The following is a 10,674-nucleotide window of genomic DNA, read 5'->3' on the forward strand; positions in this document are numbered from 1 at the left end:
TTAACTTACTTCATGTCTTGGCTATGAACAAAGCAAGACACATGTATGCTATTTGAATATGTGTAAATGAGTCTAATGTTTAAGGAATAAGTTAGCTTGCTGAAGTCATTGACTGTGAAAGTAGAAAATATAAAGTGATTGAACTGAAAAGTATTCTATGACTAACCAAATTATTTAAAGAATAGAGAAGTAGTTTAATAAATTCCTTTAACCAGCTATAGTCTTCAGAGAAGAAGCTTTTGGGAGATCAACGTAGCTAATTACCCAGAGAAAAGAATTGGCTACCTACAACATGCAAGTTGACTGTCATGAGAGATGTGTGAGCCTTGCGACCCAAGTGACAGGACCCGAAGAAAATGGGAATTTCAAGACAGAAATGGGAAGAAGATATTAGGTGTTGCCATAGCAACCAGGCCTAACAAGATATGAGAACTGTTTGCAGTAATTAATACAATTACTGCAAACAATTACAGGTCCAATAAACCAATGGAAGAAAGTTGCGAGTGCAATGCAGTAAAAGGTGTGAGGGATGGGTGGGGGGTGGGTGGGTGGGGGGTGGATGGAGGGAACAGAGAGAAGACCTCAACTTTTTGAGTAAGAAGATTGGGTTAGGAGAGTAAGAAGTTTTCACACACGTACATTGCGCCAACGCCGACGCAGTAACCAGCCACCGACCCCCACTGCACCAGCTGCTACTCACCAGTGCTGACTCCGCGTACACTCGACAACAATGACGCTGAAACCAACATTCGACACCACCAGTACCAGTGCTGTCCACCGGTGCTGATTGCACATCTGCTTACCAATGCAGCTAGAACTCTATGCCAGGTGAGCAAAAACAATAATTGTTTGGTAAAGTTGAAGGAACTGTTGAATGATAAACTGTTAGTGTAGTTATTGTCCTCAGTGGTGAATTTTCTTTTAGACGATTACTAGGTCTAAAATAAATAAAGTTATGCATCAAGAACAGCTACTAGCAGAACCAGCCATGGCTATGACAGTGAATAAGGAAACGCCAGATTGCGATGAAGTAGCAAATTTAATCAATGAACTAAGTCTAAAGTTAGACTTAGTAAAAACAGAGGCAAATGCTCAAATTACTACTCTAAGTAAAAATGTAAATGCTAAAAATGTTTCTTTGAGAGATGAAATGAGTGGGAATTTAAGTGAAAAACTAGAAGCTCAAAGTGTAACTTTAAGTGAAAAGCTAGATGCACAGAGTTCAAATTTAAGTAGAGAAATAGACACAGTGAATATTCAAGTAAATAATAAATTGGATTTTCAGAATAAGACTTTAGCATTGTTAAGTGCAAATGTAGATGAACAAAATAAGGAATTTAGCCAGTTGTGTGAAGGTATGGGAAATTTGAAGACTAAATTTGATATTTTAACCACTAAAGTGGAAAATTTTAAGATAGATTTGAAAGGTGAATTAACTAGCTCTTTAAGTAGTCACGTCAATCAGCTGTTCACTGCTTTAGTCAGACACAGAGTAACCAATTTCAGGATTTGGCAAAGACAAATGTGACTGATTCTTCACAATTTTCTGTTCCATAGTGGTTGCTAAGATTTTTCTTTGGGGACTTCAAAGTTGAAGGTGAGAATGTCCATTCTGTAGGAGACATTTAACATCATACCTCCTCCAGCTTCTCACTCGAATACCAGAGAAGTAGGGATCCTGGGGGACGGGGGGTGGGAAGAATTTCCTGTCTTTGGGGCTATCTTCTTTCTCTTCTTCGATCTTAGCAACCATTTCTACTTTTTCCTTTCTTACTTCTCATCTGAGTACTGGTCTGTCTTTCCCTCTTTCCATATGCATATACTTCTATCGCTGAAGCCCTTCTTATTTTCTGTGGTTTCCAATAACCTTCAACTTATTTCTTATAAGTAGGTCAAAGAATCAGGCTACACAAACACACTTCCACATACACACACCATAACATGAAGACGAAAACAATGAAAGTACAGATTAAAAGGATGAGAGAACCGTCAAGTGTTGTGGGGGGAAAGAATGTGTGCATAGAGAAATGTGCACTTAAGGTTGATTATTGTGATGGTTCTACATCACCTAGTTACTTGGAAAAACTATCATTTAGATATTTATTAATATGTATGTATAGGAAATACATCACCTACTTACTTGGGAAAATTATCATGTAGCTATTTATTAATATATGTACATATATAGGAAATAAATGTATAAGAACAATGACGGTTCTACATCTCCTAGGTACTTGAAAAAGCTATCATGTTGATGAGGAGCATAACTAATGAGCATAAGACAGGGAGGAACTAATTGTGACAGTTATTCAGGAATGTCAGTCTAACAAATATTCTGACGACTTGTAGGATAGTGGGATTCTTATAACACAAGTAAACACATTTTGTATTATTAGTGTATAGAGGTAGAGTATATACCAAGAGTATAAAAGCTGAAAAGTAGAGGAGGACTCTAGGGTTCTAAATGAAGTAGCCTATTGAAAAGCGAGTATGAAGTGTGAAATAGATTTTGTAAAGAGGATATTTAATTACAGTGTACATAAAGATGTATACTTGGGTAATGAACCTAGAGGCCTACTCATAAAGGTTAAGGAGGGTGCACCCAGCATTTATTGGATGTAAAGGGCAGATAGGCAGACCTAAGAAAGGCTGTGCGGACAGTTGCACCAAGAAGGGGACTGACCAGTACCATAGGAGAATAGGAATTTAAAGGGGCATACCTAACAAAATGGAAGGAGGAAGGGCACTCATAGGGTCAACTCACATGTAAGGTATAGATGCTGATCCGAGAGGAAAAGGACAGTATTGTGACAGAAGTCACCATTTTGTAAGAATTATTCTGGTAAGTTGGAATTCTGTATTTCACTAGCATCATTATGTCCTATGAGTGTCAATAGGAACACTTTTATTTTGCCCAGAGTTCCTCCAGACTACAAAAAGTTTATAAATAATAAGACCATTGCATAATAAAGAAGCCGTATAAAGAATTAGAATAAAGAATAAAGTACTCAAATATCATGCACATCTGGAGTTTGCAATTGGAAATTGAGACAGAGTCCTAACGAATCCTAAATATTTGGAAAACTTACCAGGTCACCATTGAATATTCGAGTCTGATGTCAAAATAGAGTGAGAGTAGAATAAATGAAAGATTAGCTAGAGTTTATTCTAAATGAGTACAAAGATCTATGTTGGTATGAAGCTTTTGGGAGATCGACGTAGCTGATTACCCAGAGAAGAGGATCGGCTACCTAAAACGTGCAAGTTGACTGATATGAGAGATGTTTGAGCCTTGCAACTCAATTCCACACTGTCTCTTGCCATCCTAAAAACGTTAGACTGGTATGATTATCTTGTTTATCTCTCTGGCATCTAGAACTAAGCTGACATTACCATTCGCTTTGAGGACCGCAAAAAGAGGGCTACAATATTCAGAATGAGAGGGCTCTATAATTCCCCTCTAACATTTTGTTCATTTCTTTCTTGACTGTCTCTCTCTTTGACCAAGGAAGTGTGACAAAAAGGTTCATGTAGATACATCTTAATGTTGTATTCAAAACCTTTGCTTATTCCGGGACGCTTGCTAAATATGGGCAGATAATTATTTAACAAGCAACACAAATCTTCTTGTTGACTCGCAGATAGGTATTTGGATTTGGAGATTTTCTCCTGAAGTGTAACTTGGCTTAGTTCTTCTCCTGTATATTCAATATAGAAAATATCACCAAGTAAATGACAGTCAATACCAATATAGCTAACCATTAACTTCATGCAATATTGATCTGGGACTTTGCCCTATATCATAGAGACTGCCAAAACATCGCCTTTGGAGCTCAAGGTACATGTTCCTTCTTTTAAATTGATGACTGCTCCAGCATTACACAAAAAAGCTAGACCCCAAAAACATGGTACGATCATTCTTGGACCAATCAAGAAGGTACTTTCTATTGAAGCCCCCCACGTTATAATGTTGACTCGTACCTGCTTTGAGACCTTTTGCACTTTTGCACTAAATGCTCCAGATACAGTACATCTACATCCAGTAACAGGAAATGTAAGCAATTTTGTTCCTCGACTAATTTGTTTAAAACAATTTTGCATCATTACACTAATAGTTGCTCCAGTATCAATCAAAATTTCAGCATCAATACCATTCATTACTGCTTGAACTACTGCCTGCAAAATTCATCCACAGTTATTCAGAATGTAAGGTGTTTCTTCAATCAGTTCCTCCTTTAGATCCATATCATCATTGTACCTCAGTACATTCACTTTAAAATGATGCCTGCCTTCCTCATCCTCTCCAGTCATCCTAGGAAGGTTTTTGGTGACCAGTTCTAGTTTAACCTTTCAGTAGATGTCATATTCGGTGGTTCATGTAGTTCAACAATACGTACAGTAAGGTCAGAATTTGGTAGTTGTTCCCTTCGTGACTTTGTTGCTCCGTTACCAAGTGGTATCGGTCCTTGTGGTTCTCGTGCTTGTTGAGTTACATTTGCATCTACCCTCAAAACTTCAGGTGTCGAAGGGTCTTTCCAAGGTTGTATACTATCAGGATTGTCTTATGGGTATATAGCATGTCTGCATGAATTACCACACTGATTATTCAAATCATTATATCTGTGTTTACAATTTGATTTTCCTGTACTAATGTGATTCGTATTACATTATTATTTCCATAGGTTTCTTTAGTATAATAGGTGTTATGTTTATATTGATTATTATTTATTATTATTGGCTTAACTGTAGCCATAAGATGTCACTTGTCCTCCTTCATGTAGTATAGGTTTAGTATAGTTCCATTCCATAGTGGGTTTTTTTCTTTTTTCTTTTTTTTTTAACCCATTATAAAATTATTTGGTGATAAATCTGTATAAAATTATATGCTGTATTTAGGTTTAAGTATTTAAATCTTATAAAAATTAATGTAGTGTAACGTGACCCGACTCAGGACTGGGGATAGGAGTGGGAAAAGGAGGTCTTGGGTCGTTGTCCACTGTGGTGGAAAGTTCGGAGCAGTAAATTGCTGTGAGTGTAAGCATGGGCACCAGTGTATGCGAATAAACTGTGAAGGAACAACGTGAAAGTGTGTAGGTGTGAGACAATAAACCATGTGTATGAATTGCCTGATTATTATTTATCGAGATTGGAACTTGTATAGTGTACATCATTTTGCGCAAGGTTGTGGTATGGACAATTGTGTTTTCGATTTACTGCTGTTCAAAGGCTAGCCAATATATGACTCAGTATTAGGAGTGCAAATGCAACTGTTCACTACCAATCCCCTTTGCAGATGAGCCATGTGAAAAATAGGTAGTGAATGAGCCCACGTACAGTTGCATTCTTCAATTACTTTATCTTTAATAGCCTGAAACTCACTAGTAAAGAACTTGATAAGTTCAACACTTCCCATCAGTTTTTCCTTAACTACCTCATCTTGTTTCAACTTGAGAGTGGTATTGACTTTCTCTTCTATTTCCTTATTTTTAATTTCTATCCACTCAGAAAGATCATTATCTAATCTTTTAGTTTGGTCCCTTGCAAGTGTTTATTTCAAATTCTGACATCTTTTTAGACAGATCCTCAATTTGTACATTAGCCTTCAAGTGACTGCTTTCACAGTTACAGATTTTATCCGACAAAAAACTATGCCCCTTTGAAATAGTTTCACGTTTATTCTCCATCTCATTAATTTTACCCATAAATTTGGTGTGTAGGTTAGTCATATCCATGGAAACTTTTATTTCTATTTTACTAAACTTAGTATTTAATTGTTCTTCCTACTCTATTTGTAAGATATCGAATTTCTCATTTGTGAATCAAATTTAGTATCAAACTTATCATTTAAACGCCGCATATTCTCAGTTAACTGACATTGTATACTCACCATGAATTTAATAATATCATCATCCTTAAGCTCTGTAACATTTGATGTAAGATTCACACTTTCCTGTGTAACTTTGGTATTTACAGACTCCTGTATATTTCTATTTCTACTTGTACTCGAGTCTGCTTCTACGTCACTTCCACATCAATGTTATTGTCACACAGAAGAAGGTGTAATTCGATGAATAACAACCACTAACTTCAATTAACAAAGATTGATTCAGCACTTGCACATACAACATCGCAGAGCGAACTGCCTCCGGCCGGAACACCTACAGTATATATACAGCTACAGAACATTCCAGTACAATGACTCTTGACATTTGTGGATACTTCTTGAATGTACTCAAACCGAATATAGAAATTAAAACTGTACATTCCAGGTGAGTCTTGAACTCAAGACCCTCCATGCAACAGTTTAGTACCATAACCATTACACCACGGTGCTATTCGGCTTCTTCTGCAACATTGCATCCTTCTTAAGAGAACAGCATCTCGGTGTTAAGTCCTCCTAGTCCAGGAACGAGTCATTAATCCTGCGTACTCCAACTCCCAATGACTGATGTTCACCCTGGCGGTGATCTTCTTAGAAATGTATTTAGCTTATGACAGGAACAGTTTAATTGCGAAGAATAGCGCAGTGCAGCGATATTATTGGCACGTTAATCAGTCGTAAAATGCATGTCTTTCAAAGTAGAGTCATGGATACAAAGAGATATAAATCATCTCAACAATTCTCTTTGAATGTCGTCACCTGTTTTTTGTTCATCTGGAAACTGGGTTGTAAACGAAACGTGAGATCTGAGAATCCAGTCAACAACATAGGAGGCAGTACATGCCAGATAATGGTTTCTTCTTGTGATGCATGTCCACATGTCTGTAGTTGCTGCGCAGTCACCTGTTGTTAAGTGAGCAGTTACTTCAGGCATAATTATATCTCTTAGGCTTTCAGCACTTTCTGCCATGTGCTGCAACACTGTTGTGGGATGAGGTACAATAGGCTTTGCAGATGCTATTCCACAAAAGCTCCAATGTCGGTTAATATCTGAACAAGATCCAAAAAACCTTCATTTCCTATAGTTCCATACAGCCTCAGGTCTCATACCCATGTAGCCACGCATTTACCAACAGTTATTTCCTGAACAGATTTAGGAAGGCATTTCTCATCCACACAAGGCACTTGTTTATGAAACATGCATGGATGATTGGAAATGTACAAAGTGCTACTTCACCCTTTAACGTGAGTATAAATGTCACTGCACAGTGAGCAGCTAACAAAATTAACATTGTTTCCATTGCTATCCACTACAGGCTTAAATACGGTCCAAACTGAACTTTAAAGATTCATTTCAGGCAGTGTGGGTGTATACTCACCACCGACTAGTTTTACTTCCCATTTTCTTGACATATGCTCCTTCATTTAGATTCTCTGCTCATTTTCTGTGTTAAGATAAAAAATGGAGAAATTGCACCAGTACACTAAGCACTGCTCCACTCGCTGTTTGTAGACCATAGCTCATAATGGTGATCAGTGCTACCACAAGCCCATGGGCCGTAGCACACTAGTGCCTGCACATGGCACCTGCTGGTCTGTGCAATGATGTAATGGGCTCACTCAGTGCAGAGCAGTGCTGCCGTGGCCCACGGGCTGCACCTCTATGCGCATACCTGCACAGGGTGCTTTTGTACAGCACTACTAGGCCCACACGGTGACATCACGGGCTTGCTTGGCTTGAGACTGTTGTAGGTCAGTGCAGCTGCAGCCCATGTGCAGGGCCCATGTGCAGCTTGAATGGTCACAGGTTTGTTTGATCTGTGGGAGAGTGTCACAGTGATACTGAAGAAATTGAACTGGCTGACACTTGAAGGTAGACATAAACTATCTCAAGAAAGACTGTTAACAAAGTTTCAAGATCAGGCTTTAAATGATGATTCTAGGAATATATTAAAATCCCCTATGTATCGCTTACATGGGGATTGTGATGATAATATTAAAGAATTACTGCATGCACAGAGGCATTCAAACAATCAGTCTACCAACACTTCATATGTGAATGGAATGGGAAGAAACCCTAATAACTGGTTCAGTGGGACATACCCTCTGCCATGCAACTCAAGGTGGTTTGCAGAGTATAGATGTAGATGTAAATGATGCCATGGGTCCACCCATAATTCTGTCCCAAAAAGCTAGTCTACATGTAGGAGCTCACATGGTAATAAAGGCTGTGTGCATTGTCAGTGTGTCCGTGGAGTTGTGCACAGTGGGTCGAACAGGGTTCGGGCTCTGTGGCCATGTAAAATTTTGGCAGGGCTACATTCATATGTTGGGCTAGCCCAGTAGGTGACAAGGAAGTTGCTGAGTGCTTTCCTGGTGTCAGCTGTAGTTTGCTCACCTATTTTTATGAAGCTTCTGACCATCTGTTCGCCTTCTGAATTGGACATGGAATGGATATGGGTGGTGATCAGACGCTCAATGCCTTTGTGTTGGCATAGATTCTTACTGTACTTTTCTTGCTCTTTTATCAAGAACATTTATATCTAAATGTCAGCTAAGACAGTGTAAGACTGTCTTCTTTAATTACCTGTTATTATACTCTTAGTACCCGTATTGCTATGTATGACAGTGAGCAAAAGATAAGCATATCTAAAAATGAGAGCATATTTCCTGATCTTGATGCTGTAAGGCCTACAGGACATTGTAAACACTTCATAATACAGCAGTCTCCAGTAATTTGAGAAGTTGTGCAACTGAGGATACATATTTCAAGAGTAGGTAACAAACATCTTCCACAACAGAAAAACAGCTATTAAAGAATATGGTTCCCACACATTCTTAATAGCAACTCTGCATGCCTTCTGTATGTAGATTGATGAACTTTCTTGGTTGTTGATCCCATGATGATATGTGCAGAGGTTTGGAAGAATCATTAGTGTAGGCTGACTGGTTGTAATTCATGTACTGTATTCCGGATATGCGCTTTAGGAAGTATCTTCACTTGCAAAAAATTTGCTGACTGAAGTAGATTACATAAAGATAGTGACAAGTTAAAAGTGTTAATATTTCTTTGCAAAATATGTTAATATTAGTCATAAAAAGAAAGCCTGACTAAAATGTAAGTAAAATATTATGAAACTGATGGAATGAATAATGAGTCTGCAGTCATAATTAGTGTATAACAAGTGAAAATAAACTTTTACCACAGAATCATGAGCTGCTGTCACAGCAAAACATTTTGAAGCCTATGCAAGAAAAGGACTGCCCTGCAGATAAATGGACTGTAGTGGCAAAGGAAAACAACATTCAGAAAATGATAAATCATATGAAAAGTGTAAATCTTGGGCAAAACAATCAATCTGAATTACCATCAGTTGTGGACTGTGATAATACACTGAACAGTTGTTGCCAAATACATGGAGGGGAAAAGTGCTTTCTAAACAAAGCTGGACAAGAAACTTTTTCTCCACAAAACAACAGAAAATAAAAAATAAGTCACAAGTACATCAGAAAGGCCCCCACACACAAGATTACAGTACAGCTAATCAAAATGTCAGTTGTAGGTTACACTGTCTAGATCTGGGGAAAATCAGAACACTGGGTTATGGCCGGTTCTTAAACCTGTTGACTGTAGAACGTAACAGTTGTGTGCCTTCCCTATAAGTAGCTACTTAACTTAAGCGTATAATCTTCCACTTAAATGAGCAATCAGTCAAACACAAATTAAATGGACATCATCTTAAATACAAACCCCCCTATACCATATCTTCTATGTAAATGAGCACTGGCTCGCACAAGCTGAATCTATGTCATACATTCCTGAAGAATGTGAGCTAGCAAGTACTTCCTATAAGATTAAAATCACCCATAGATGAGTAGCTATTTTTGTAAACAATGAATTAGCTATGACAGACTAAAAATAGAATTTTTTCTGGAGAGGAAGTTTTTGAAATTGCAATTGTATTTTTTTCTCTATTAAGCTAATACTTGTCTCTGTCTGCAATAACCCACAATCTAATGTTACTGTGTTTGCTAAACATGTAGAGAGTCTCACTAATTACCTGGACATGAAATATGGCGATATCAAGCTTGTTTCTATTGGAGACACCAAAAAATATTGGCATTAGGGGTAAAACTCAAACTGTGGCCAGATTTTAGAGCTGTTTATGAGCTATAAATTTGTATTGTGTTAATGAACATTCAACAAGACAACATCGTGGTGCAATTTATCATTGTTAGTTTGTATTTCATTGACACAGTAAATAAACCAAGAAAAGTTGTAGATCAGAAATTATAAAACAAATGGCAAATGGTAACTGTATTCAGCAATCCCCATATACATCTACATCTACATTCATACTCTGCAGACCTCCACAAAGTGCAAGGCAGAGGGTACATCACATTATACCAATTATTAGTTTCTTCCCGTTTCTTTAACATATGGAGTGTGGGAAGAATGATTGTTTGAGTGCCTCTGCATACCATAATTATTCTAATCTTGTCCTTATGATCCTTATCTCAATGATATGTATGTTTTTGCAGTATATTCCTAGAGTCATCATTTAAAGCCAGTTCTTAAAACTTTGTTAGTAGACTTTCTCAGGATAGTTTATGTCTATCTTCAGAAGTCAGTCAGTTCAGGACCTTCAGCATCACTGTGTAACTCCTCTGTGGCTCAGACAAACCTGTGATGATTAGTGCTGCCCCTTCTCTGTATAGTTCAGTATTTGCTATTAGTCCTATTTGGTATGGGTCTCACACACTTGAACAATACAGGATGTACATAAAGTCCA

The sequence above is a fragment of the Schistocerca serialis genome, chromosome 7, assembly GCF_023864345.2.
Source record: "Schistocerca serialis cubense isolate TAMUIC-IGC-003099 chromosome 7, iqSchSeri2.2, whole genome shotgun sequence".
NCBI classification, from domain to species: domain Eukaryota; kingdom Metazoa; phylum Arthropoda; class Insecta; order Orthoptera; family Acrididae; genus Schistocerca; species Schistocerca serialis.